The sequence below is a fragment of the Candoia aspera genome, chromosome 12 (assembly GCF_035149785.1).
Source record: "Candoia aspera isolate rCanAsp1 chromosome 12, rCanAsp1.hap2, whole genome shotgun sequence".
Taxonomy (NCBI): Eukaryota; Metazoa; Chordata; class Lepidosauria; order Squamata; family Boidae; genus Candoia; species Candoia aspera.
The window spans coordinates 17,062,531-17,088,272 of record NC_086164.1 but is presented as its reverse complement, the minus strand read 5'-3'; the positions used below and the strand labels follow the sequence as shown (position 1 = coordinate 17,088,272).

Here is a 25,742-nt window from a genome sequence, read left to right as displayed (position 1 = left end):
GGGACATGAAAAGAGCCCCCTTGGGCGTCCCCTAGGCAACAGTGATGTCACCGGCAAATCCTTTTAATACAGAAGCACCTCGGTAGGTGCTTCTGACATGAGGAAAAAAAAAACATTTGTCTACAAAGCTGAAAGTCTACAGAGCTGTGGTTATTCCTTCTTTCTTATATGGATGTGAGTCCTGGACTCTATACCAATGACACATCAACAATTGGAGAAATTTCACATGCACGCTGTCTACTCCATCCTTAGCATTCATTGGCAAAACAGCATCTCCAACCTGGAGGTGTTGGATCGTGCAAAGTCCACCAGCATTGAGTCCCTGATTATCAGGGCCCAGGTGCGGTGGATGGGACATGTCACCAGAATGGAGAACCACCATATGCCTTGCCTGCTGCTCTATGGTGTACTGGAGCCTGGGAAGAGACCTCAAGGTCATCCACACAAGCGCTACAAAGAGGCTGTGACATCCAGCCAAGGGAACTAGAAGCTGTGGCTGTTGACAGAACCCTCTGGCGAGCCCTATGCTATGAAGCCTCCACTGGCTTTGAAGATAGGCACCACCAAAAACTGATAGAAAACTGTGAGTAACATCACAGAATAATACCCACAGTTATTACAACATTGGAGTTCCAGTGCCCCCATTGTGCTAGACTCTGCACTTCCGGACTGGGATTGCACAGCCCCCTCCCTGTCCACAGATAAACTGCACAACAGCATGTCTTCTTTGAACCCAAAGGGCTACCTATAGATAGATTTCCTATTTAATGGCTTATTATTATTATTATTTGCAATGAACTGTTTCAGAAAAATCCTTCTATAAGAGTTTTTTTTTTCTGCCTCTGAGTCAGTCTTGACTCCTGGCAACTGCCTGGATGAGTCCCTGAAGTTTTCTTGGCAATATTTTCAGAAGTGGCTTGCCCTTGCCTTCTTCCTAGGGCTGAGAGAGAGGGACTGGCCCAAGGTCACCAGTTGGCTTCATGCCTAAGGCAGGACTAGAACTCATAAAGTTTAGCCTGATGCCTTTAACCACGACACCAAACTGGCTCTCATAACATTGCCTGCATTTAAATAGTGCATGATGTCAGTGTGATAGGTATTGCAATGTGAATGTCAATATATTGCACATTTCGTGATTTGAACATGGGGATGTAACCCTGGATCGGGCGGCTTTCATTTTGGCACTCAGGAGAGAATGTGTTTAAAGCAGCTTCAGTATTCCTGATATGCCAAAGCTTTTAATAACAATGTAGTGGTTTGCGTAAAGCAACAACTCGGAATGGATGGTGTCCATCATTAATCCAGAGGGAAGGAAAAGATTAGTAAAGAAAAATGGAATTATCGGAAACAGGAGGAGAGGAATGCAAGAGAAAGCAAACCAAATGTCCTGCAGTGATGGATCAACAGAGGACCTCTCCACCTTAGATTGCTCAGATTGATTTGGTAATAAAATGGATGGCATTTTGTCTTTAATATACAGCAGATTCTAGTTTCTGGATTTCCAAGTTCTTTCTTCGCACATTGCTTTGCTTCTTTCCAGCACTTCATACACTGATTCCACTTTACTGACTCACTGATTTGGGGCAAGTAGGAGAAATTGGATGAGGAACAAGGGAGAGAAAATGGGTCCAGGAAAAAAGTAGGATGGATGTTCACGACAGGCTCAGATTGAAGGGACAGGAAAGTAACGCAAGCAAATTGTCTTGCAGAGCAAGAATCAGATTTGCTAGTGAAATCTGACTGTACCTGGAGCTGCAATCAAAATAAAATTTCCAGCCTTCATTTTCTGTGACATTCTTGGACATCTGACCCCAAGCAATCACGTTGGAGTGTCTTTTGCTGCTGCAAAAAAACAGATGGAGGGAGATCCCTGCAGAACACAGCAGGGATCAGAAAGGGGAAAGGCAGGGATAGAGCATCAGTGTCAGCAACCAGACACAACAAAGATCTTGTGACTATGAAAAGCAGCCGGGCCGGAAGCCTGATTGATTTCTGTCTCCTCTCGAGTTGGATGACCACACAAAGGATGCTTTGAAGTAGTACACATGCTGTACTGCTGAGCAACATGTGAGAAGCAGAAGAGGAAAGAGTGCAGAGCCCAGCCATGGAGCACTGGTTCCCCACACTGAAGGTCCCCAGCTCAATCCCTATAGTTTAACATGAATCAGGGTCATGTCCACCCTGGATCTGCCAGAGAAGGTGGTGGAGATGTGGAGGATGTAAGCATGGAGATGGAGATTTTTGCTCTGAATGAAGATTCAGATAAGGAGTGAAGGCGGAAGAAGATCTGCACTCATGCAGATGCTGGTATCCCAGTCTCTGATTCTGATCCATGGCCAGTCAGCTCTTGAACCTTCCAGGGGGACAATGCACAGAACAGAGATGTGCAGCGGAGCAACTGATTGCAAAGTCAGACACTCTGGCAGAAATAGCCTCCTTAGTTCATCGTGGGCACTAGCAGAGCCTGGATGGGAACCAGCTATTGAGAACTTCATAGTGCCTACTGAGAACTTCAAAGATGGGTTGGGGTCAACCCTATGAGGTAGACCAGATCAGGAAACCAACTCCACAGGAAGATTAGAATATAATGTATTGAGATAGGCTAGAGTAAGTCCATCTTGCAAGTTTGCTTGTGCTGTTCCTCCCTCTTATTCCCCATTGAGTCAGAAAGGAGTTCTGAGTTTCTTCCAAACACTTCCAAACACTTCCAAGCGCTCCTGCCCTTGTTTCTGTAATGACATCTCCATGGCTTTCTGCACCTGGGGCTGCAACTCCCAAATTCTTGGCCAGTGTGGCCTTTAGTTCTCCATGCCTTTTGCCTGCTATAAAGAGTCATTTAAATTATATACGAGAGCCAGTTTGGTGTAGTGGTTAAGGCTAGAAACCAAGAGACTGCGAGTTCTAGTCCCATCTTAGGCACAAAACCAGCTGGGTGACCTTGGGCCAGTCACTCTCTCTCAGCTCTAAGAAGGAAGCAATGGCAAACCACTTCTCAAAAACCTGCCAAGAATTTTGCAGGGACTTGTCCAGGCAGTCTCCAAGAATCAGACACAATTGAATGGATTAAAAAAAACTTATATACATGTACATCTGAATAATTTGAACATATGCTATGACGTATTTGCTAGTATTAACTTGCACTGTCAGCCTTCAAGAACAGTGTCTGCTACAACCAACCTTTTTCCCTAGTTCATATTTGGCTACCATCTCACTGTTTTTATGAGAAGACATTGGCACCTTCATGGCATTTAATGGAATTATTTCCTTTCCTTGACATCACCCCCATGTGATGGTAGACACACACATATCTGCAGAAGCTTTTGCATGCCGCTATAATAGCAAACCACTCTTTTCTTTTCTCCCTAAGTTTTTTTTCCTCCTTTGTGAAGAGTGTTGGAGGAGAATGCAACTGACATTTATTCTGAAACATATAATTATAGTGATCTTAGCTCTCTTGTCATGTATGATTACATGGCCCAAGGACAATTCCTACCTGTTGAAAAATACCCTGCTTCTTGATAGCTACAGTACAAAATATTAGCCTATTTAAGATGCTGGCCATTATTTTGTCATGGTCTCCTACTGGTACACCACAGATCTGGATGTTGCCCATGCAGCTGGTGATTCTTTCTTTGTCTCCCACATCCATTCCCAACCTAGTGGCCTTCTCATGGTGGTGATGGAATTGGCCAGGAATTCTGAAAGTGGTAGATCATGTGGAAAGGCTACAGCAAGGTGTTCAGTCATCTTCCATGGAAAAACTCAGGAACGCTGGTGATCCCAAGTGTTGTTGAATGAGAACAGATTCTCCCCATGGGTATGAACAATTTCATTGGCTAACTATTCTCATTTGTTGAAGGCATTTGCCAGAAACTGCTTGAGACCCCCAGCTGGGAAACACTTGAGCTTATGTCATTTTGGGAAAAAAGGTATTCAGGCCTTAAAAATGCATCCTTTTTCTCTAACAGCTGTTGCATTGTGTCATTTGAGGTCTATACACAGGGATGTTGTGGGACCAAACGGATGATCGCCATACTTAGGCTACAAGCTTTTAATTCTCTTCAGTTGCATTTACACTAAAAGGAACTAGGATTCTCTCCAGGGTTTTATATATTCTATTGCTTGGCATAAGCAGCTGTAAAATTTAAAGCAACCTTCCAGCTGAAGACCATCACTCACTTCCCCAGCCAGCTACAGGGCCAAAAGTATTATCATTGGAAAGATGGTGACATCACCAGAAGGGGCAGGATCTTTTTTTGGACTTTTTCCTATTTTTCAAAAGAGTTTTGAAGGTGGAGATATGATTGGGAACTCTCTGGAATACGAACCACTCCTATTTTTACTGTTAATCCCCCCTTCCCAACTTTTCAATATTGCATTATGGCAATATGGTGGCAAAAGGACTGGATTCATGCCATCTGAAGGTGGGGTTAAGAGGGAAATGGGAGTGTTATGCCTTTCCCAGGCCTCAAATCAGCAAACGCACCCCACAACTTCCCAATAGGTTTTGCCTTTGCAATTTGTGGACTCGCACCTTCACTGCTGCTGCCCCTTTAGGTCAGATCCTGCATCCAAACACCACTTCTACATCTTCTCATCCTCCCCCCAACTGGCAGCAAAGTCCAATGCCATTGGCTTTCTCTAATCCAGAAGCTTCTTCAGGTCCTCCTTAGTTGCCCTCAAGCAACAACTAGCCATGAATAATATCTATATTAAGTTAGCTCTGTTTCTGTCCTATCAGCTCCTTGAGGTAAGTCAGGCCAAAAAACAAACACCTCCACCACTTTGCCAGGGCTGATTGCCATTTCACCTCCCTTAACAGTTCAGCCATTCCTTCCCCAAGGTCATCTCTACGTTCCCTTTTTGTCCCCACTCTCTTTCATGGAATAATAGAATCAGAGAATCCCAGAGTTGGAAGGACCCTTTGAGACCATGGAATCCAAAGCCTGCTCAGTGTAGGATCCCAAATTAAATCATCCTTGACAAGTGGCTAACCAACCTTCACTTGAACATGTTCAAGAAAATGGGAGCCCACCACAACTATGGCAAATCTATGACCATCAAACATCAAACCTCTTCTCCTGTTATGGAGTTTTTCCTTTCAGTCAGAATCCACCTTCCTGTCACTTAAATCAATATTCAATGTCCTACATTTTAGAACATGAGCAAAAGGTCAACCTTTTTATTTGTTAGTTCTTTCAGGTCTCTGAAGGGCATTCTCCTATCCTCTATCATCTCTCTTCTAGGATGCACATCTTAGTTCTTTCAGCTCCCATCAAAGGATTAGTTTCCAATCTTCTGCTCTGAAAGTGGGCCAGCCTCTCTTTCAGATGTGGTCCAACCCCCTGAAATGGGGCCCTCTGAACTGACCCTCAGCCTTAGCGTGCACCCTGACAATAAGCTGTATGAAATTGCCTTGGCCTTATGTAGCTTTGAAGGAGTATCCACTGAATCAACAGTTCCTAATCTATTCTGAAAATAACTCTCATCCCATCAATATCAATTCTCTGGAAAAGGATTGGCCATCACTTCTGATTCTTGCACAAGCTGGATAGAACACCAGATAACGTGCGATGTCCCAGTTCTGATCCTACACTGCTCTCCTCCAACTGGACAAGTCTAACATGAATTCATCCACATTATATTAATCCCATCAGAAAAAAAACAGACCTTTGGTTATTGGTGTTTTGTTGTCACTGATGTCTTTATAATGTCCAGACTATCTTTTCTAGGGCTGTTTGGGGCTGTTTCTCAGACTGGGTGGAGGGAATGGCCTCTGAGATGGTTTCTAGCATTTTATGGACAACAGGGGGCTGCTCCTGGGTTGCCTTGGCTTCCTCAATGGGGTGCTGATTAACTCAGTCTGCAGCTTTGTGAAGAGCCTGGGCCTCTGTTAGCTGCTCTCTTTCAAACAGTCTTCGTACAAGGCCAATGCTGGTCTGTTCCAAGGTGCTTCTTTTCTGACCGGCTGTATTCCTTCTTCCACAGCCTTAACAAATGACTCAATGGTTTCCCCTGACTTCTGAGCTTTTAAAACAAGCTGGCTCATGACGAACTATAAGCCCCATTAGGTAGGCCAGACCAGAAAATCAACTCCACGGGAAGACTAGAACCACAGTTTGCTGAGATCAGCTATAGTAACAGAGTCTCACAAGGCAGATGGTGCTTCACTTCCCCGCTTTCTTCTACCCCAGGGAAACAGGGAGGAGCCTGTCTGAGCTGCTTCCAGACACTATCTTGCTTCGCCCTGAAGAATGTTTCAGCCCTCTTCGCTCATGCAACAGTTCTTGCATATTTTTCTCAAGGTCATCTCCCTTACTTTCTACATAAACATTCCCTATATTGTGAATAAACTTGCATACATACGCTTTCCTTCCTTAAGAAGTATTGTAACTTAGGGCCCTGGTTTAAAATAGAGGCAAGCAATGTGGTGCCTTCCAGTGCCAGTATAGCTCTATGCACCTTCCTTGGCCCCCCTGCTCACCTGATTTTTAACATTATTATTTTGATAGAGGAGGAATCAAAGCTGGTGTGCTGCCAAGCAAGACATCAGTCTCTAGGAAAGCATCCAGTGATGGAAGCTGCACCATTTGCTTTATAGATTTGAAAAAGAACCTGTAAGCCTCCAGTTCATTAGCTGAGACGATGTCATGGATGATACAGAGAAGAGGAGGAGGAGGAGGAGGAAGGGGAATATACTTTAACAAATAATGGGAAAATCCTGTCTTCTCCAGATGTTTCTAAGCCCAGCACCAGTTAATATGATACCTGAAAGGAAGGGTTGTTTTCCTCCATGCAATACAGGTTTATGTGGGAAAGGACAGATCAGATTAATTGAGAATATAGTAACAAAGGGACAAGAATCTCTGTCTAATCTGCCCTGGTGGGCCGTTGTCTTAAATTTAGGATCATCTTCCTTTCAGGTCAATACTTTAAAAACCACAGGGAAGCTACTAGATTGGGCATTTTCCCATTAGTGATCTGGACACGTCCTGGAAACATTTGCATTTCATAGGCTAATTCAGTGCTTTGAATTCAACAGCAAAATGATTTGAATAAGGAAAAGGATGCAGCTGCTTTAAGGAACTATAGGTGGGTGCTATATGAGCAATCTTGCATGGTGCAACCCCCCTTTTTCCTTTTGAATCCAAAGCTCTGCACAACTCCATTACATTAAGCCAAAAAAGAAAAAACAACTCACTTCCAGGGTGTGCACAGTTGGACCTCTGATCTGTTCTTTCTTTGTTTGGCAACCTCCAAGTGGCTCATCAACATCAAGATGACCACCAGGGCCAGGACAAGGGCCCACAGTTTAGAGGATCTCAGATTTGTACCACCCATTTCTCTTATTTAAAAAAAAAGGGGGGGAGGTTCTGAATTGCTGCACCCTCACACTGCTGCTGGATCAGCTGGCTCTGGTTTGCTTTGATTTTGTTCTCCTCCTCCAAAAAGGGGGAAGAGATTGGGGAAGAGGAGGAAAAAAAACTGTAGCTGTAGATTGGGGGAGATATCCAGAAGACGTTTTACTCAGGGTCCTCCTCAACCTTGGAAATGTCACTTACAACAATACTCAAGCAAGAAATTGCTGGTTCAAAGGCATGGTATGTATTTTTGTTTTTGAGCTGAAATAGTCAAAGAGGAAGGAAAGGAAGGGGAAGAGAGAGGGGGAAGGGGAGAGGAGAGGAGAGGAGAGGGGAATATGAAAAGGCTGAAAATTTATGAGATGGGAGAGGCATTAGAAGCCATTATGAAGGTATGACAGCAACCTATGTAATACCAAAAAGAGATAGGATTTGAATAAAGTTTGCCCAGACTGAGTTATAGGTACTGATTCAATTCTAGGAATCATAAGTTTATATAGAAATACAATGCATCCAGTGGCTAAGTACTGACTGATAACATCACGGTCCCCGTTCTCCCTTCTTACAGGATTGTGTAAGATAACTGCACTTGAACCCGGGAGGTGTCCAAGTGAAGGATGCTTTCAAGCGGAGGCGAGCATTACAAACTGAACATTGCCCTCTGTAAAGCCATCCTACAGGAGGGCAAAGGGACATGCTCAGCTGCTAAGTCAAATAGAACTGAAATGGGTCCATATTTCAGAATGTTGATTGATGATCAGGTTTGAAATTCGAGAGAGAAAGGCTGAAGACTGTCCCAGGATGAAGAAGGAATTAGCTTTGTGTGTACAGTTATTATTCTCAAATGAAGTCAGGATCATGCGGGAAGGAGCACATGGCCCTCCAGATGTGGTACCTGTAACTGCTAACATCCCTTACCATGGCATAATCTTGCTGGGATGTGGAGTTCAGCAGGATCTAGAGGAACACAAATTCCATCTCTGCCACAAAGTGCCACCTACTGCCTCCTAGTCTATCTCCAGAGGGTTTGACAGCTCTTTAAGTGAAGGACAGAACTGAGTAGTCACATCACAGCTCTTGGGCTCCCTGTAACCTCCTTCCTCAATAAGGTTCAGATGCTGGTCTGATCAGATTCCCTACGTGGACCTGGGAGGAAGTGCCATCCTGCCATGATCCTGATATCACCGGCTAGAGAGTGTCCTTAGAAGCTCCAGAAAGTAGGAAAGAACGTGGAAGACAGGGACCAAGCAAAAGCTAAAAAGCACATGCCACCCACCCATCCCAGAAGGTTAAAAATAATCCTCCCTACTTTACTCTCCATGTTAGGGGGGCAGAATGCCAGCTTGGCATTTTTTTTTCTATGGAAAGTTCTGTAACTAGGGACATTAGCAAGATATGGGAGCTTTTTACCTATTATCCCCTCATTTGACTGATTGATTAGGTGCCATCAAGTTGCTGTTGACTCCTAGCAACCACACAGATAGCTTTTCTCCATGCTGATCTCTCCCTAACCTGGTCTTTCACATGTCCCAACAGTGCCCACATCGCCACTGTAACTGAGTCCATCCACCTTGCTGTGGGTCATCCTCTTCTCCTCTTTCCTTCCACCTTTCCCAGCATTAGACACAACATAAACTGTGCATCATGTTGTGAATCCCCCTGCTTTCCATCTTTGAGGCATAAATATTCCTGGTGCGGCCTTGTGTAAATAACTTAATAACATTACTGCTCTTGGTATGGAACATTCAGTAGCACACTGCCTTTCCAGACACGTTCTCCTGTAAATTTTTGGTCAAGGGAAGACAAATGCCAGCCAAAGGTTGTCAGATGCTAAAGTCTCTGCTGATCACCAGGGTTGTGGGAGCAGAACACTCCAATTCTTCCCTATCGGAATCCATAGAATAATTCTTTTGCAGCAGATGTTGCTGAACTACAGCTCCCAGCAGGCCCTGTCAGACCAGACAGTGAGAAGAGAGGCTGGGAAGTGTTGTTCAACAACTTCTGCATGGTCACTGAGTCAACTGCAGTGCAGACAGACCCACTGCAAAGCATTCTGGGGGGGATGCCCTTTCATACTGACTTAGTTCAACTAGTGTGGGTATCTATAGCAGGTTTTCTGAGGCTGATATCAACAGTTATCACTTAAATCACAGAAGGGAGGGAGGGAGGGAGGAAAAGGGAGAGAGATGAAGGAAGGAAGGAAGGAAGGAAGGAAGGAAGGAAGGAAGGAAGGCAGGCAGGCAGGCAGGCAGGCAGGCAGGCAGGCTTGCAACATTGCCAAAATCCTATAAGGTCTCATCAAGGATGCCAAAATCCTATCCTATATTGTGGAGTTCTACATGATTGCAAAAGGTTCTGGCTTTATTTTTTTCTTTGTTTGGCCTAGTACATAATAGAAAATTGTTTGGTGGTACCCAAGACTAGGAAAAAAAAAACCTACCACCATTTACTTTATAACATTCATCCACCCAAACCTAAATTATTACATGAAGCCAAAACCTAAACTTCTATTATACTCAATCCAATTCAGAGAACTAAATCATATAAATAGTGATGGCAAATTAAAATCAACAGTTAAATTCAGTCCATGCAGATCAGTCATATCTGTTAAAACTACACAAAGGTTGGGACTTTCCATATTTAAAGCATTGTGATCTCTTTCATCCACTAAAAGGCTTAAAAACAATGTAAATACAGTCAATTGGGGGGTGGGGTGGGAAATCCATGCCTGCTTGCAGGTTTCCAATGTAGAAGACATAACAGAAAAGTAAAGAAGATGGGGAGGGAAGAGGAAAACAGCAAACTCAGTCACCAACATTTGAAGCTAAAGGGAAGATCTGATCTAATGACCAGCTGGATACAGTTCAGCAAAAAGTTCTGATGATGAGCTTCTTTTGGGAAAAAGCTTCCTGAGGCATTAAAGATGGAATAGAAAACTGTCCCAAATGGAAGCAGCTCAAACTTCCCATACCAAGTCTTTTCCACAACCAAAACATTCCAGGGATATGCAAATTTCACCCATTCTGATTGTGACTGGTCAACCCACTATTATTTCCAAGGATTTTTCTCTTTTGTACTCTCAAAACTGAGACAATCAGGCATGCCAAACTGTAAAGCTGCAACCCAGAATATCAGCTCCTTAAGAGCATGCTTCCAAAACCAGTCCCTGAACACTGCACAAGGTATTTTTGTGTCAACATAATAACATGCACCAGTACGTGTTAGTCTGAGTTGGAGATCAGTTGGCCTGTTTCCATTTTGCCTCCATGCTTCCATTTTCCTGGCCCTAATCGTTTGCCTGTATGCCACAGAAGTTTGCCTGCAGTTCAAAAAGCACTCATCCCTTAGCAGATCAGCTTTAAAAGTTCCTTTGTGCACAACTTCTCATACCACCTCATACTGGAGTTTTAGAGGACATTCTTAAGCTTTTCCCCTGCACACAATCCCCAGCAACTGCCCTGTGGAAAAAGCCCTGCACAAAAAGGGAGGAAAGACAACAGCCCGCACAGAGATCTTCTCAGATAAAGGGAAGGATCCGATACATTTCTTGGCATTTAAATACTATCCATTGCATTTTTGCTTACAATTGTTTTCATTGATTGTAAACCCTTTTATTAGCCTCACCACCTGGCCAACTGGGTTAGGGTTCAGCAGCTAAGCAGGGACAGGCTTGGTAAATATTTTGACGGGAGACCACTAGGAGATCCACGGGGTGTGGGTTAGCCTGGGAAGGCAAACATAAAAAAAAGAAGAACATCCCAGGATAAAGCAGTGATAAACCTTTCATACTGTTGCCAAGAACATTCATGGACTTGTCCGTAGTGTCACCCCAAATCTAGCTTAACTTGAAGGCAAGTTTGGGATGATCCTGAAAGGCAAGATGTGGATAACTGCAATAAAGCAATTATATTGCAAATGAAAACTGGAGAGGGAAGGGTTATGTGCAATGAAGTGGCCTGAAACGTGGCAGCATCTGTGGGGGTGGGGGAGCCAGGGGGGATTGACGACCCAAAGCATTTGTTCCAACATGTAATGGTCTGCGGGAATGACCTTGGGAGACAGAAGGAAGAGGTGCAGACAAAGCAACGGTCAGATAAGAGGCAGCTGAGCCCACAGCAGGAATGGGGGGGGTGGCAAACATCTCAGAAGGGACCCTCCCTAGTTTTTTGAACTGTAATGACAATGGGGGAGAAATGTACTTTCAGACAGTGACTTCTCTGTCACCGCAAAATCCAGAAAGCGAGTAGCACTGTGCAACCCCAGCCATGGCTGTTTTAAGGAGGAGAGGGCAGCCCAGCCAAGGCCTCTGGCCTTTGATCATTGAGTCCTTGTCCACGCTGAAAAAGAAGCTGAATCCGGAACAAAGAAAGGACAAAAATTAAATCCGAGTTAATGCAAGTTATATTTAAGTTGGGTTCCCATCTGTTTAATTACATATGCTTTACATGTTCCTTTATGTCTGTACTTGTGCCACACACTCCCCTTGGCTAATGAATTAATGATTTCCTGAGTTCACACAATACAATAAATTCTACACTAACTGGTTGAGCTGAGTTCCTGCAACACATTAAACCACCCCCAGACCAAGCAATGTTAAAACCAGCCAGTTTCAGCATGTTGGGCAAATACAGCCACGAGGTTCGTAAGAGAATTGGGGAGTCATGCCATGTGAATGCCACACCTATGTGTTTAATGCATTTCCCTTCTGTCACATTAAAAGTTTCAGTATTGCAGTCAGTTGTGGAAGTATTTTACATGAAATCCTAATATAAAATAAGGAAATTGCATTCCCCTTCTTTGTGGCTGAGCTAAATCAGCTGTTACTCTTGCAGATCAACACTCAGTTGGCCATGTTGTCTGCTGGCTAATATCTCAGAAATTACAATGTGCCATTGTTGTTGTTTTTTTGCCATACCCCATAATTTAGGGACAGGGGCTAAAATCTTGCAGTTGCCTCAGCTGATAGAATCAATCCACTAGTGATTTCTCTGAAATGGATGCATGTAACAAATGACTGGGCACAATCATACATACATGCGTATCTACATACATACATACTCACTCGGCCAATGCATGGTTTCAGAGCCAGCTTTAATCTAAAGTTAGCAATGATCAAAACAAAAATGAGAACCAGGATCGTGAAAGGGTTGGAGCAAGATTCAGGAGACCCAGGTTTTAGCCTTTCCTCAGCTACGAAAGCACTGAGGGGGACTTTGGGCCAGTCCTACCCTCTCAGCCCCAGAACCAGGATGGTGTAGATGCTGGACTAGGAGAGAGGGACCCAAGTCTACATTCAGCCATGGAAGTCCATTGAGTGACTTTGGGCCAGGCCTTCCCCCTCAGCTCAAGAGCCACTGTGGTGTAGTGGGGAAGATGCTGGACTAGAAGTGGGGAGACGCAGGTTCTGGGCTACCTCCTGCCACAGAAGCTCCCTGGGGGACATTGGCCCAGTCCTCTTCTCTCAGCACAACCTACCTCACAGGACTGTTATTGTAGAGAAAATAGGAAGAGGAAAATGTTGTGACTGTCGCCTTAAGCACCTAAATAAAAGGTGGGATATGCCTCTAACAAGCATATATATAAATGGAACCACTAAGATTAGACATGGCTAAGCGCCAGGATTCTGCTGAATTTCTCATTCAGCAGAAAAGGCCAATTTGGTTGACAACACAACAGCTAAACTCTACCGATGGGTGAACAAAACTCAATGGCTTGATATGTTCCTCAACATTAAATCATTTGCTGGTGGCCTGTTTGATCCCACATGCTAAGACAGTAGCTGGGTTATCACACCGTGCTGAATCACAAGTTACCCAAACCCATTTTTACCACCTTCAGTATGTTGTACAGGTCCAGTCAATAAACGATGCTCCACCCTTTCTATAAGCAAACGGTTCCACCAAAGTTCATCTTCTTCCTGAAGTACCCCAAAATTGCCTCAATTCCCAGGTGCAATTCCTGCACCACCTAAAGATTCACTGTCTAGAGACATCAGGAAGATGTCACGATTGCTATGGCCCCTAGCCCAATTCAGCAGTTGAAATGATTGCGTGGGTCATTTTTTATTCAAAGTCAGCACATCTCTCACTTAAAAGAGAATACCAGGAGTTATTCCGCTATTTGGGGCTCCCTCGTTCATACCATTTATCAGGCCACCGACCACAATGGGCAAAATAAATGAGGAGACAGAAATTGCAGAAACACAGTGGGAAGAAAGCAGGGAGGAACTCAAAGGAATGCCCTGCTCCTGAGCATCCTGGTTTTGAAGAAAAGGTAGTGCGTCAAATGAGACTGGGAAGACCCATCACCCACGCTGCGGGCCCTGCGGTATCAACATCTTCTCCCCTCCCTTCCAGAGAAGAGACCCACCAAGACCAACCAAGCTGGACCCGAACCCAGACAGGTTACCAGAGAAGCATGGTCTACGATCCATAGACGAAGACTGCCCAGGTTTCATGGCTGACCCGTTTCTACAGAGCCCCTTTCAACCATTCTCATAATCCAGAACCCCTTACCCTAATCCCAGTACCAACCTCTCTGCTTTTCTGAGAGCATTTCCTGCGTTCTTCCCTCATCTGGTACCCTCTGGGAGCCTGGGATGATCCCAGCCATCACCCCCAGCAAGGACACCTACTATTTTGCTAGCCACATTCTGCAGAGGCCCCCCTCCTCCTCCTTTCCCACGGTGTCCATCATCCACAGCCCACTCATCTTCTTCTTTCCCCTTCCCAAGCTTTCTGTTTCCTACTGGGGTGTCTCTCACATCCTCTGGTCCATATTTCTCATCCGGCTGCTTCTGTTGCCTCCGTCGGCCACCCGTGACCCCTTTCATTCCCTTTCCCCTCCTCTCTGCTGCCACCAGCTGTGCCTCTGGCAATCCAGAAATAAATGGCAGAATGTTAATGTCTGAATCAGGGAGGTGCCACCGGGGGCCACTTGTGCCCACTCCTCACAAGGGCCCGTTTGCTATTATCCTTCCCTAATGCTGACAGCTGCTTCATCTCCTCGTCTTCCCTGAGCCTCCCCCAGCACAATAGCCAGTCATTTGGAGTCTCCAAACACACACACACACACACACACAGAAGGTTCCCATCGCAGCAACATCTGCTCTTTGACCTGCTGATCCACACCATCCCTCAGTGCACTGCAGAGACAGCATAATTGGGGCAGGTTCCAGACTAGAAGCAAGCCAAGGGCCGAACCAGTGAGAACCACAAGCAGACAGAAGCCACCATGTTCTTTCTTAGCATTTACAAAGAGGGCGAGAAGCAAACAACGTGTGGGTATCGTAGGAACAAACCAACCACATCCAAGACCCTTTTGCACCAGATATTAAAAACCCTGGTTTCAGAGAGATGTGCCAGTGACTGGAGAGATCCACCCCATTGTGAAACGTCAGGAATAAACCACTGGGAACCGCAGCAGGCCCTTCTCCGTAGAGAACCGGCTTTAGGTCCAGGGATGGGGGCAGATGAGCACCAGGCAGCTGCGTTTAGCCCTTGCCTTTCTATCTCTGCACCCTGGGTTGCTTCCCTTCACAGAGATCACCTCCGTTGCCAGTCCCACCTCAGAGGAAAAGCCTCTGGATGCGAAAGGCAGACATGGAAGAGAAGACGGCAATCAACAGAGTCAGCACAGAGCAGGGGGACAAAGGGGCAGCCCAGAAGAAAAACAATTCCCCGTTCTTTGGGGACCAGGAATGAGTCACCCCACTTGGGAGCAAAGCCAAAGACTCCCCTCTCCATTGGTGGTGGTGGTAAGGGGTGTCCTTCCTTCTCTTATGCGAGCAAGCTGGAGGCAGGTGTAACTCGAACGCGTGCTGGCCAGGAATCGGGGCAGACGTCTGCCCAGCAGCCTCCCTCCTGCCTCCGGATCAAAGCCTTGCATTGTTAGCTTCTGACACGCAGCCACGGAGGCTACTTCTGCCCTGACATCTGTGATCACACGCCAGGCAGTAGCCAGGGAGATGGCGATCATGACTTGATTAAAAAAAAAGGAGAAAGAAAGAAAGAAAGAGAAAGAGAGAAAGACAGACCCTCCCTTCGCTCAAGGACTGAAATGCGAAGCCTGGCATTGCAGCGAAAACCCAGGGCTTTGCAACGCCGAAGCCAGAAGAAAGGCCCCCCTCACCAGAGGTGTGTTTATCCCCCACCCATGCCGAGCACTGCCTGCCTTGCGGCTCTCCTCTTTTGTCGAGTGCCCAGGCCACCCAGCACAAACGCCGGGGGCCTTTGGCAGCAGGTGCCCAGTTGGGGGTTGGCGGGGGACAGGGAAACGGAGACCTTACCTGCAGTGTGTCCTGTCATACTGCTTCCAGACCATCCGCCCCTTGGCAGGAAGGAAAAAGACCCCAGAGAACGCCCTGTTTTTGCCCGAGAGAGAAGGCGAGGGAGGGCTCGAGAGGGAGGCGCGCTCCTGGCTTAGTCCATCCAAAGGGTCCTTGTCCCCCCAGAGCCACTCCTGACCTCCAGTCCAGCATTAATAGCTGGGATGCTTCAGTGCCTCCTCGCTGTTCCCTAGCTCATGCTGTCATCAGGTTTCCACAGCCCGGATTGGCTGCAGGGAAGCAGATAATACTACTACTAATAGCCCTGGCAGGGCTGGAGTTGACAAATCTTATGTTTCAAAGACCGGCAGCTTCCAGAACTGGAAGGAGGCAGACCCAGGACAGAAACTTGAATTCAGCCGCACGCCGGACTTCGCTTGCTGCGGGCTGCTGTTGGTGGGCTTCAATCTGATCTTTTCACAAGCACAAGGCTCCCCGCCCTCACCGCCATAAGAAAAAAAAAGTCCCAGTAGCAAGAAAAGCAAGAATGGGCGGGGGGGGGGTATTGCTGCCAAGATCATAAGAGCATTCAGGGCCCTCCAAGTAAGCCAGGAAAGAATATCCCCTCTCTGCAAAAAAAAAAAAAAAGACAAGCAAAAACCGAGATCATGCAGGGCTAGCATGTACTGCTCTGTGTCCAAGAGGACTAAAACATCTTTTGCCCCCAAAAAGAGCCTAATTTCAGAAGACAAAAGGCAAAGGCAGCTAAACTTAGTAGATTTAGAAAATTTAAACTGGCCTTCCAAATCTGAAACAAGGTTTTGAAAGTCATACCAAGTGGCTTGGAATTCTGTTTGTCAAGTTTGTCTCCCTCAGCAAGACGGAATATGAGACCATCTCCAGAAACCTGCCCAACCTGGTTGCCTGCAAGATTCCTCCCTTCGACCCAATAACAGCCAGTATCTCCTTGTTCAATCAGCCAGGGACATTTTATGGCCAGTGTCCACTTTAAAACCATTTTTTTTTTAAAAATACCAACGAGGAGGAAGGGAAAGCAGAAGGAACTGTGTGTGTGTGAATAACTGTTTTTATTTTTGCAAACATGTCTTGCTTCACCAGACATAAGCAAATAGAAATGGGTCCCTTCTGGTACAATTGGAGTGTTAATCCCAGAACAATCTGAAGAAGTATTAACTTTCACCCTGGTGAGCCTTTCTGGTGGCCCTGAAACCTTGACATTAAGGGAATTATGTTGCTATGTTGAACACTCATGAGAGCATGGAGTTCACAGAGCTGCCTTGCAATGCCCCAAAGATCTAATAGAGTGTTTCTCAAACTTGGCAACTTTAAGATGGGTGGCCTTCAACTCCATGGCTGGCCGGGGAATTCTGGGAGTTGAAGGCCGCCCATCTTAAAGTTGCCAGGTTGAGAAACACTGATCTAATTTTACGAAATACTACACGCAATATACAAACAAGGTTACCTCATGGCACACAAAATCAGCTGAGGAGCCATGTTTACGGAATGGTAGGGTCCACCTAAAGACCAGAAGTCAGAGCTCTGTCCTCTGCTAGGACGCGGGTGCATTCAAACACCACGCTTACCAGCAACTGGATGAACCCATATACACACAAAGGATTGAACATAATCTAATCAACAGGCTAGGTTTGCCCAGCATGCTAACTCTCTCCCCAAAAGTGAACAAGGCTAAAGTGAATGAATCTCAGTAGGTTGTATGAATGGAGCCACCAGATCTTTAACTGACTTTATATAGTGTGAGAGAACCTACAACTGCCAGGGTTAGATGCAGCCTATGTCTAAATATCAGTTGGCTTCCAAAAGTATCTGGTTGGCAAATTGCTAGAGATGGGATGTTGCAGACTAGAAAGGTCTGTGGTCTTGATTCAAACAGCTCTTCTGATGTTCTTAAGAAGGTGTACTACACTACTGTGAGGTTAGGGACCAAGATGTCCATGAACACCAGTGTCCCTCTGGAACTTTCTTTGGTGCTTCTTGGGTTTATGTTCATATTGGTTAAGTCAGGTACACAACACAGCAAAGTAGGCCTCTCTTTGGTTCATATTGATTAAAATGGGCAATCTTTTCTGTCCAAGATAGCTGGCTATTACTGAATGTTTTGCTTGGAAATGTGTCCCCCTGCCTAGTTAAAAGACACAAGGAATTGAGATGGTAGAAGGCATCATGTAGGGCCAGAGAAGGTCAGTGAGGAGAAACCTCGGCAGTTGGTCTTCTGGGAAATGGAGTATTTGTGATTGGTCACTTCTATCAGGGCAGCCATCTTGTGGGCATGCTCTCAAAATTCCAAGGAGGTCCATTGGTCAGATTCTGCCTCAGTCTGTTTCTTAGGTTGGCAGTGAATAAGATTGCCAGTGTTTTACATCAGACTGGCACCTTTGGAGTTTGGGGACCCTGGGAACAAATGACAACTCTGGGGAGGGGAAGTGTTACCTAGCCACAAAATGGCTGCCATTACTCAGAATGCATGACATCCCCTATTTCTCCAGCTGACCTTTGTCTATTTTCTGGACAAGCAGGCAAGCATCCAAATAAAGTTCTGCAGTGATCCTCATGTCCTTTCTCCAGGAAGACCCGTGCAATCTCAGGGGGCAGGCAGAAGCCCTCAATAACCAACAATACACCATTCAGGCCATCACAGCCAGGATGCAGCCTTGAAAAACCTTGAAGGAAGTTTATCGAAGATGGTAAACCACACAAAACCTAACCAAGGTGAACACTAACCCATCTTATCATGTGTGAAAGCAGCCACCAGATTTAGATTTAAGCTGATTACCTCTGAACGTAGCCTTAAATGTACAAAAGGGGGAAAGGATTACATTATACATTATACCACGGTTTCTCAACCTCGGCAACTTTAAGGTAGGCGGATTTCAACTCCCAGCTGGCTGGGGAAATCTGGGAGTTGAAGTCCACCTACCTTAAAGTTGCCAAGGTTGAGAAACACTGCATTATACATTAACAAGGTTCAGCTTTGGTCTGTGATGCCCATTTCTTTGTCCCATTTTGGTGGTGGTGGGGAAGTAAACCCACCCACCCAGAGACCTGAGAAAATTGTAAATCCAACTGATGCTAGAAGCTGTTTTTCTTGGCACCTTCCCATTCAAAATCATTTAAATATATAACAGTCAAAGGGGGGGGGAGGGTGGGCTGGAAGGCAGCAAGAGAGGCATGCATATGCACATCGCAAGCCCCTTCAAGGCTAAAGGGGGAGGATATTTCTGGCCACATCAAAAGCAACAATCTGGGCTCCTGAGAAACGTTAGAGCAGGATCCACGTTGCCTACAGGAAAAAAATGCACATCTTCCCAATTTCACTGTTCTTTTCTGGAGCCTGTGATGACAGCTCTTTCAACCTACCAGCAACACAAAGGCTCAGGCAAGTGATCCTGCAAGATTATTGCTCTTTGCCTGCTCCACAAGGATGAGGATGCTTTACGACAGAGGGTGTATTCCAAAAAAAGAGCAGGAATAGGATGGAAAACTCAACAGTCAAGCTTTGGACTGGCTGGACTATGATGTCATGGTTTCCCAGCTCCATCGTGATTGGCTGGATGGGGGCTGAGCATCTGCTGAGAGCTTAAGGGGCTGGTTAGTCGCCGGAGGTTCAGACTTTCAGAGCAGCTTTGCATCAGGGCTGGTTGTCGTGACAACCTGAGCACAGTCAGCAGCTCCTCCAGATAACGGAATAATAAAACTCTCCCCCCTCACCCAAAAAAGGGTGAGATCTTCTATCTGAAGCGATCCTTGGTAGAGTTTGGCTTGCACCACCTTTCTCAGTTGCAAACTACCCGATAGATAAGGAAATGTGGAAGGACAGAGAATGACAGATGGAAGCCCCCAACTCTGTTCGCCCAACAGCTGTTCACGCACAGGTAGACATGTCCAGCTAGACATTCGGTGGCCCCCAGCCCAAGAGACAGAAGGGGGATTCCACAAGGTTGATTCAAAAGGCCTACAGTTCTTCTTGCCCCTTCTGCCCCCTCCCAGACCTTAGAATGAATAAAAACCAGCATCTCCAGGAAGCCTGCTTGATCTCCTTCTGGTCCTCCTGGAATGCGAAAGGGAACTGCAGAAAATCCATGATGGCTCTGATCAGCTTTTCCAGTTCCTGAACTTTTGATTTCTACCTATCCATTCATAAGTTGTACTCTCTCACACATTCTCTCTGCTTCTCCACACACACACACACACACTCAAATGTATTGATGAGATTGGATGCATCTTGGACTTTTGGGGTGCTTCAAAAGCCACTTGGAAGGAAATGCCAAGAAATAGGATATGATATTGTGTGTTTGTGTGTATGTGTATAATAATTATTATTATTAATCCTTTTGAGGGAGATGGGCGATGATAAAAAAAAAGAAAAACAAACAAAAAACAAACAAATAAATAATCTGTTCAATCATGTCCAATTCTGGGAAACTGCCTGGGCCAGTCCCTGCAGTTTTCTTGGCAAGGTTTTTCAGAAGTGGTTTGCCATTGCCTCCTTCCTAGGCTGAGAGAGAGAGACTGGCCCAAGGGCACCCAGCTGGCTTTGAGCCCAGGGCAGGACTAGAACTCACCATCTCCCAGTTTCTAGCCTGATGCCTTAACCACTACACCAAACTGCCTGTCTATCATCTGTCTGTCTGTCTGTCTATGATACAATCCTATTCTTTCCTCTGCTCATAATAGTGATTATTCCAGCTATTCCCGCACCCCTTCTATGGCTTAACTTCATTTCATTTTCTGCATGGAAAGGGGCTTACTAAAATGCTACTTGTGGGAGATGGTAGAACTTGATTGTTCCACCTGACTCCATCTCAAGGACTCAAAAAATGAACTGCTGGGTGGTTATCTCATGTCTCTAAATGCACATGCATGTCAATGCCTGGATATTAAGGCATCCTGCAGCCATTTCTGCTCGAGCTGCTGAAATATGTGTAGCATATGATGCATAATGTGCTTGGTCTGCAGAGGATCCTAGATTCAACCTCTGGCATTTTCAGGTAAGGCTGGGAAAAATATAAAGAGCCACTGCAATTACCAGGAGGGAGATCAAAAATCAGTGAGACATAGGTAAGGCATCTATAAAACCCCAAAATAATTTTTTTTAAAAAAATAATAAATTTGCCCATCTCTGGAGTAGATAACTGTATGGGCCGACTGTTTGAGTCAGCAAAAGGTATCTTTCTATCTATCTGATTTGTTTTCAAAGAGACCTTCAGCCAAAACAACAGTGTTTTCCAAACAAGGCCATGCAATACTGTTGAAGAATAAATGGATACTATTTACCACTTAAAAAAAGAGCTCAAGTGGGCTTACAGGGATCAACCAGCAAACAATAAGAATGCATAAAATAACACATGCAATAAATTTCAGCCAATTTCACTGTGAAATGTAGACAGGGATAAACCAAAAATCCAAATATGATATAACTCAAGCAATTTTGAGAGTGAAAGCTAAGTTGCCCAGAGTCACATTGTCAGTTTCTCAGACAATGTTTTATGGGTTCAACTGCCCAATTCTAGTGTTTTTTGGCATACATCACATATTCCGATATTGTAATCTTCTCCATTTGATGCTCTCCCAAAATGCGGGGACTACCCATTCCTTGTCAGCTGGCTGGGAAATCTAGAAGTTGTCCCAACCAGGAGCATCTGCAGGGAGAGTCAAAAAAGTCAATATGGCAGCCACAGCCAGACAATGAAGCCCCGCCCCACCTCTTTTTTACACGCAACAAATGCACATAAGACACCAAGATGGGGCCAGACTGTGGAAGGCTGATGTGGTCATCCCGTTATGGGTGTAGACTCAAGATGGTTAATACGTTGTTGTTTCTGGTAGCTCTTAATGGGGTTTTCCTGACTAAGTTTGAATGATGAGACTTTAAAGATTTGTTTATAGATAACAGATAAAATGTGGGAAGGTGTTTCTTGTTGTATTTTTAGAGAAAATGATAAGTTACTGTGTAAAGGAATATGAAACTGGTTTATTTGATTAAGGTTAAAATATGTGTGTTATTTCTGGTAGTTCTTAATGGACTTTTGCTGATTAAGACTGAATGACAAGGCTTTATATCTTGTTTATAGGTAAGAGATGAGTTATGGAACGAAGAGATCTTTGGTTGAAATGTCAGAGAAAGTGATAAGTTACTGAAATTGTTTGGACTTGTTCTTGACGAAGGGGGAAGTCCTTTCTTTATATATCTTTTTTTCTTTATTTTTTTTCATTCTTTTCTTTTTTCTCTGCACTTTTCTCCTTTCTTCTTTTTATATTTTTCTTAGTTGGTACTAGTTTTTTATCTTGGTATTTTTGACCTTTAATAAAAATTATTATAAAAATGTTATGCAGGAGTGCAGCCTGCTCCATTCATTTCAACAAAGGATGTGCAAGAGAACTTTTTGGCTGAATACATCCAATCTCTCTTTATCTTCAAAGGACAAGCTAAAATGTGATGCTGCTTTGCTCAAATACTTATAAAAAGAATATAGAGCTAAAAGAATTCACTTCCAACAGACAGTGAGCAGAAAACCTCTACCAAGAAATTCACAAAAGATCTACAGGCTTTATATACAGATTTATAGAACTATTTATTTATTTATTTATTATTCAAATTTAATTACTGCCCATCTCCCCCAAAAGAGGGACTCTGGGCAGTTTACAATAAAATCAAGCTCCAAACATAAACATTAAAATCTCATAAAAGCAACGACATCACAATTATTATAAAATACAATAAATAAATATAAAATCCAAGAAGGTATAAAATCCAAGCTGGTGGGAGGGACTCTAGGGTGTGAGCCACCCCCAAGAATGGGGTGAAGGTCAGGACTGAAGGGGCCTGCCTCACCTCCAGGGGCAAGATGTTCCATTGAGCAGGGGCCACCACAGAGAAGGCCTGCTTCCTGGACCCCGCCAGATGGAATTCTCTTACGGACGGGGTCTGCAACATGCCCTCTCTGGATGATCGGGAGGGGCGGGCCGATGTAATGGGGATGAGACGGTCCCTCAGGTAACCTGGCCCCATGCCACGTAGGGCTTTAAAGGTGATAACCAACACCTTGAATTGGACCCGGAAGCAAACTGACACCCAGTGCAGCTTGTGCAGCAATGGTGTTATATGTGCCAACCTAGGGGCACCAAAAATGGCCCGCGCGGCTGCATTCTGGACCAGATGAAGCTTCCGGATACTCTTATAATTTATGCATCCCCCCAAAATCCATAAACTAGACATTAGTCCAGTATCAATTTTTTGATACTAACACTTTCCCTTAATCATCGAATGTCATTACTTTATGAACAGAAAAATGTTTAAAGACCTTTTAAGAGAGCCCTTTTATTCTCCCTTAATTAGGAGTTACCCTGATGTGATATCTTTTATTTTTCTTGCTTTTCTGCCATTATTGCTTTATTATTTATTTTATTGCTTCATTTGTACATTTTTGTACTATGTTTTGATATACATTTTAATGCAGGGCTTGAATTGTTATATGCATTGTGTTGTAAACAATGCAGCAAATTTTTGAAGAAGCAATATACAAATTTTTAAACAAATAAATAAAACAAAAAGATTGGCCTTTTTATATCATCTCCCTGCAGTTCCAAATATCTTTATTCAGAAATAAGCCCCACTGAGTTCTCACACGTTTTTCCTTCATTTCAGTTTATCATTTTACTACTAACCATAATCTCAGCAGCTCAACTATATTTCCACAAAATATATAAATATGACAATTAACACACTTCAATTAAGCACCATCAGACTATCAGATTGTCCTTAATGGCCATTGGACTATATTGCTATCATATTTCATTAAAGCTGCCTTTGAATGCATCTCTCAATATAGGTTGCACATACAGATATATCTCTGGACAGAGACCCAGGTTGAGGAAGGGTGATTTGAAGAATAAATGGATAAATTTAAATTGGAGGGGAGGGAATTACTTCCTTTCATTTCAAGAGACAAATAGGATTTCCAGGGCGAGACATATTAAAAGTCTGGGGTATTGCTGAAGGACTGTTTCGCATGAGATGTTTTATACTGCAAAGGATGTTGGATGGTTTGTAAAGCCTTCTCTGCGGGGGATCCTCTTCTATATCTTAAAAATGTTAGGCCCTTCCCTCCTTGGTAAAAGCCATTACTCTCTCTCTCTCTCTCTCTCACACACACACACACACACACACCATAAGAGTCACAAGGTCACCAATGCAAGCAATAATAGTTGATAGCAACAAAATGAGGATCAGCTCATCAGAGGGAATGCTGGTTCTCCAGGAAGGAGATATTCTGCAGCAGCAGAAGACACTTGCAAGGTTTATCACTAAAAAGGCCAGTTCCCAGAGCCTCAGGACAAGAGATTCATCTGAACTTCCATTTTCCACAGGGGCTATATTCAATTTTCTTCTACAGGAGCTGTACTGGGGACAAAGGCACAAAGGCCAAATGGGCACATCTCATCACACCTGGTTGGGGGGGGGTAGGGAGAACCTATGATTTTCTAATTCTTCTATCAGGTTTTCTGATTGCCCCTCCTCTCCCACCCACCCCAAACTGTGCAAAGTCAGTTTTAGTGGTTCCTTTTGCATATTTTCTAATGCAAACAGGTGGGAACCCCTGTCTGCAATTTTCAGTATTTCTACCACTAAATTTGGGAGGTTATTGCTAGGTTTTCAAACAGCAGGATTCGGGGCTCACCTAGATCTTGGGTGATGTTGAAGAACAAAGGCATTCAAGGGGTGATGTTGCTCCCTGGAGACTCTCATAGCATCATTCTTAAAGCATGACCATTGTCAGCACAAGTCCCTTGTCTCTTCACTTAAATAAATCCATTCTTTGCACTGTGCTACAGCATAAGACAGTGTTTCTCAACCTTGGCAACTTTAAGATGGCTGGGGAATTCTGGGAGTTGAAGTCCACACATCTTAAAGTTGCCAAGGTTGAGAAACACTGGTATAAGGAAGCAACAGGCTGCCTCTGCTGACTTTCCACCCTTTGAAACTCACCTTTTCCCACTTTCCTCCTCCCCGTAAATGGCAAACTGAGGACAGCAGCGACAGCATCTATTTCCCACAATGCCCTTGGCACTGCACCACACTGGGGCATAGTGAGAAATTAAAATGGCAGCTCCACCCGCCACTGATCAAAGCGTTGCCTACCCTGTGGAAAGCCAAGATGTTCCCTGGACTTTGCAGAATGCCCCTTCTCCTCTTTAAAAATACGTTCTCTCCCCCTCCCCAACCATCTGAATAGAAGCTGAAAGGGAAGAATGAAAAGTGGAGAAGAACAGGATAAACCACACAATTCTTCCTTCCCCAGTGTCTGAGATCAAGGTGCCAATCCTTCAGCAAAGCAATTACCAATGCTGATTTCATCAGCAAACAGAGAAACTGGCCCATTCGCTGGAATCATCCAATATGCCCTTCGCACATGCTCTCTCTCACCCCTGCCTACCCCTCAGGACTGTGGCTGGGGGGGAAATCGGAGGAGAGAGTGTTAGATATGCCACTTAGAGCTTCTGAATGAAAGGAAGGATATAAACCTCATCATTTAATCAACTGACATGCTAGACAAGGGTAAAATCCAGGAGACTGTGAACTCCAGTCCTGCCTTAGGCACGAAAGCCAGCTGGGTGACTTTGGGCCAGTCCCCCTCCCTCTCAGCCCAAGTCACCTCACAGGGTGGTGGTTGTGGGGAAAAGAGGAGGAGGAAGGAGTACCAGGTTTGTTCACTGCCTTGAGTTAATTATAAAAATAATAAAGGCAGGATAAAAAAAAATCTAAAAAAAACCCCACCGCAGGTTGCACAAATCCAGCCATCGTATTACGCAATCATATGACTTGGGGTGAAGTATTATGACAAAATAGAAATTACATTTTGTCAATCTCGCTTGAGGAAGCTCAGTCATCCAGGCTAATCTGTCAAGAATTGAGCCCAATTCAACTTTTCTTTTCAGACAGTATGTGCTAATCAGCTCCGCACAGAAGTGTCTGTTTGGGGAATGGCCACTATCAATAAGTAATGAACACTGTCTGCACCCCAAATTTTAGTTCCCCCCAATCTCTTTTTTATTATTCCCCATTCCCTCCGAACAGT

The 25,742-nt window shown here is 44.6% G+C and overlaps 2 protein-coding genes across 2 annotated transcripts in view; both read right to left on the bottom strand.

Annotated features, from left to right (window-relative positions):
• The window catches only part of PAK3 (p21 (RAC1) activated kinase 3), a 101,243-nt gene extending 85,383 nt beyond the window's left edge, over positions 1-15,860 (bottom strand). Inside the window, exon 1 of the mRNA XM_063313537.1 lies at positions 15,649-15,860. The gene's annotated coding sequence lies outside the window, so the exon portion shown is untranslated. The remainder of the gene's footprint in view (positions 1-15,648) is intronic.
• The window catches only part of COL4A5 (collagen type IV alpha 5 chain), a 669,904-nt gene that overhangs the window by 15,380 nt on the left and 628,782 nt on the right, over positions 1-25,742 (bottom strand). The gene's annotated exons all lie outside the window — the stretch shown is intronic.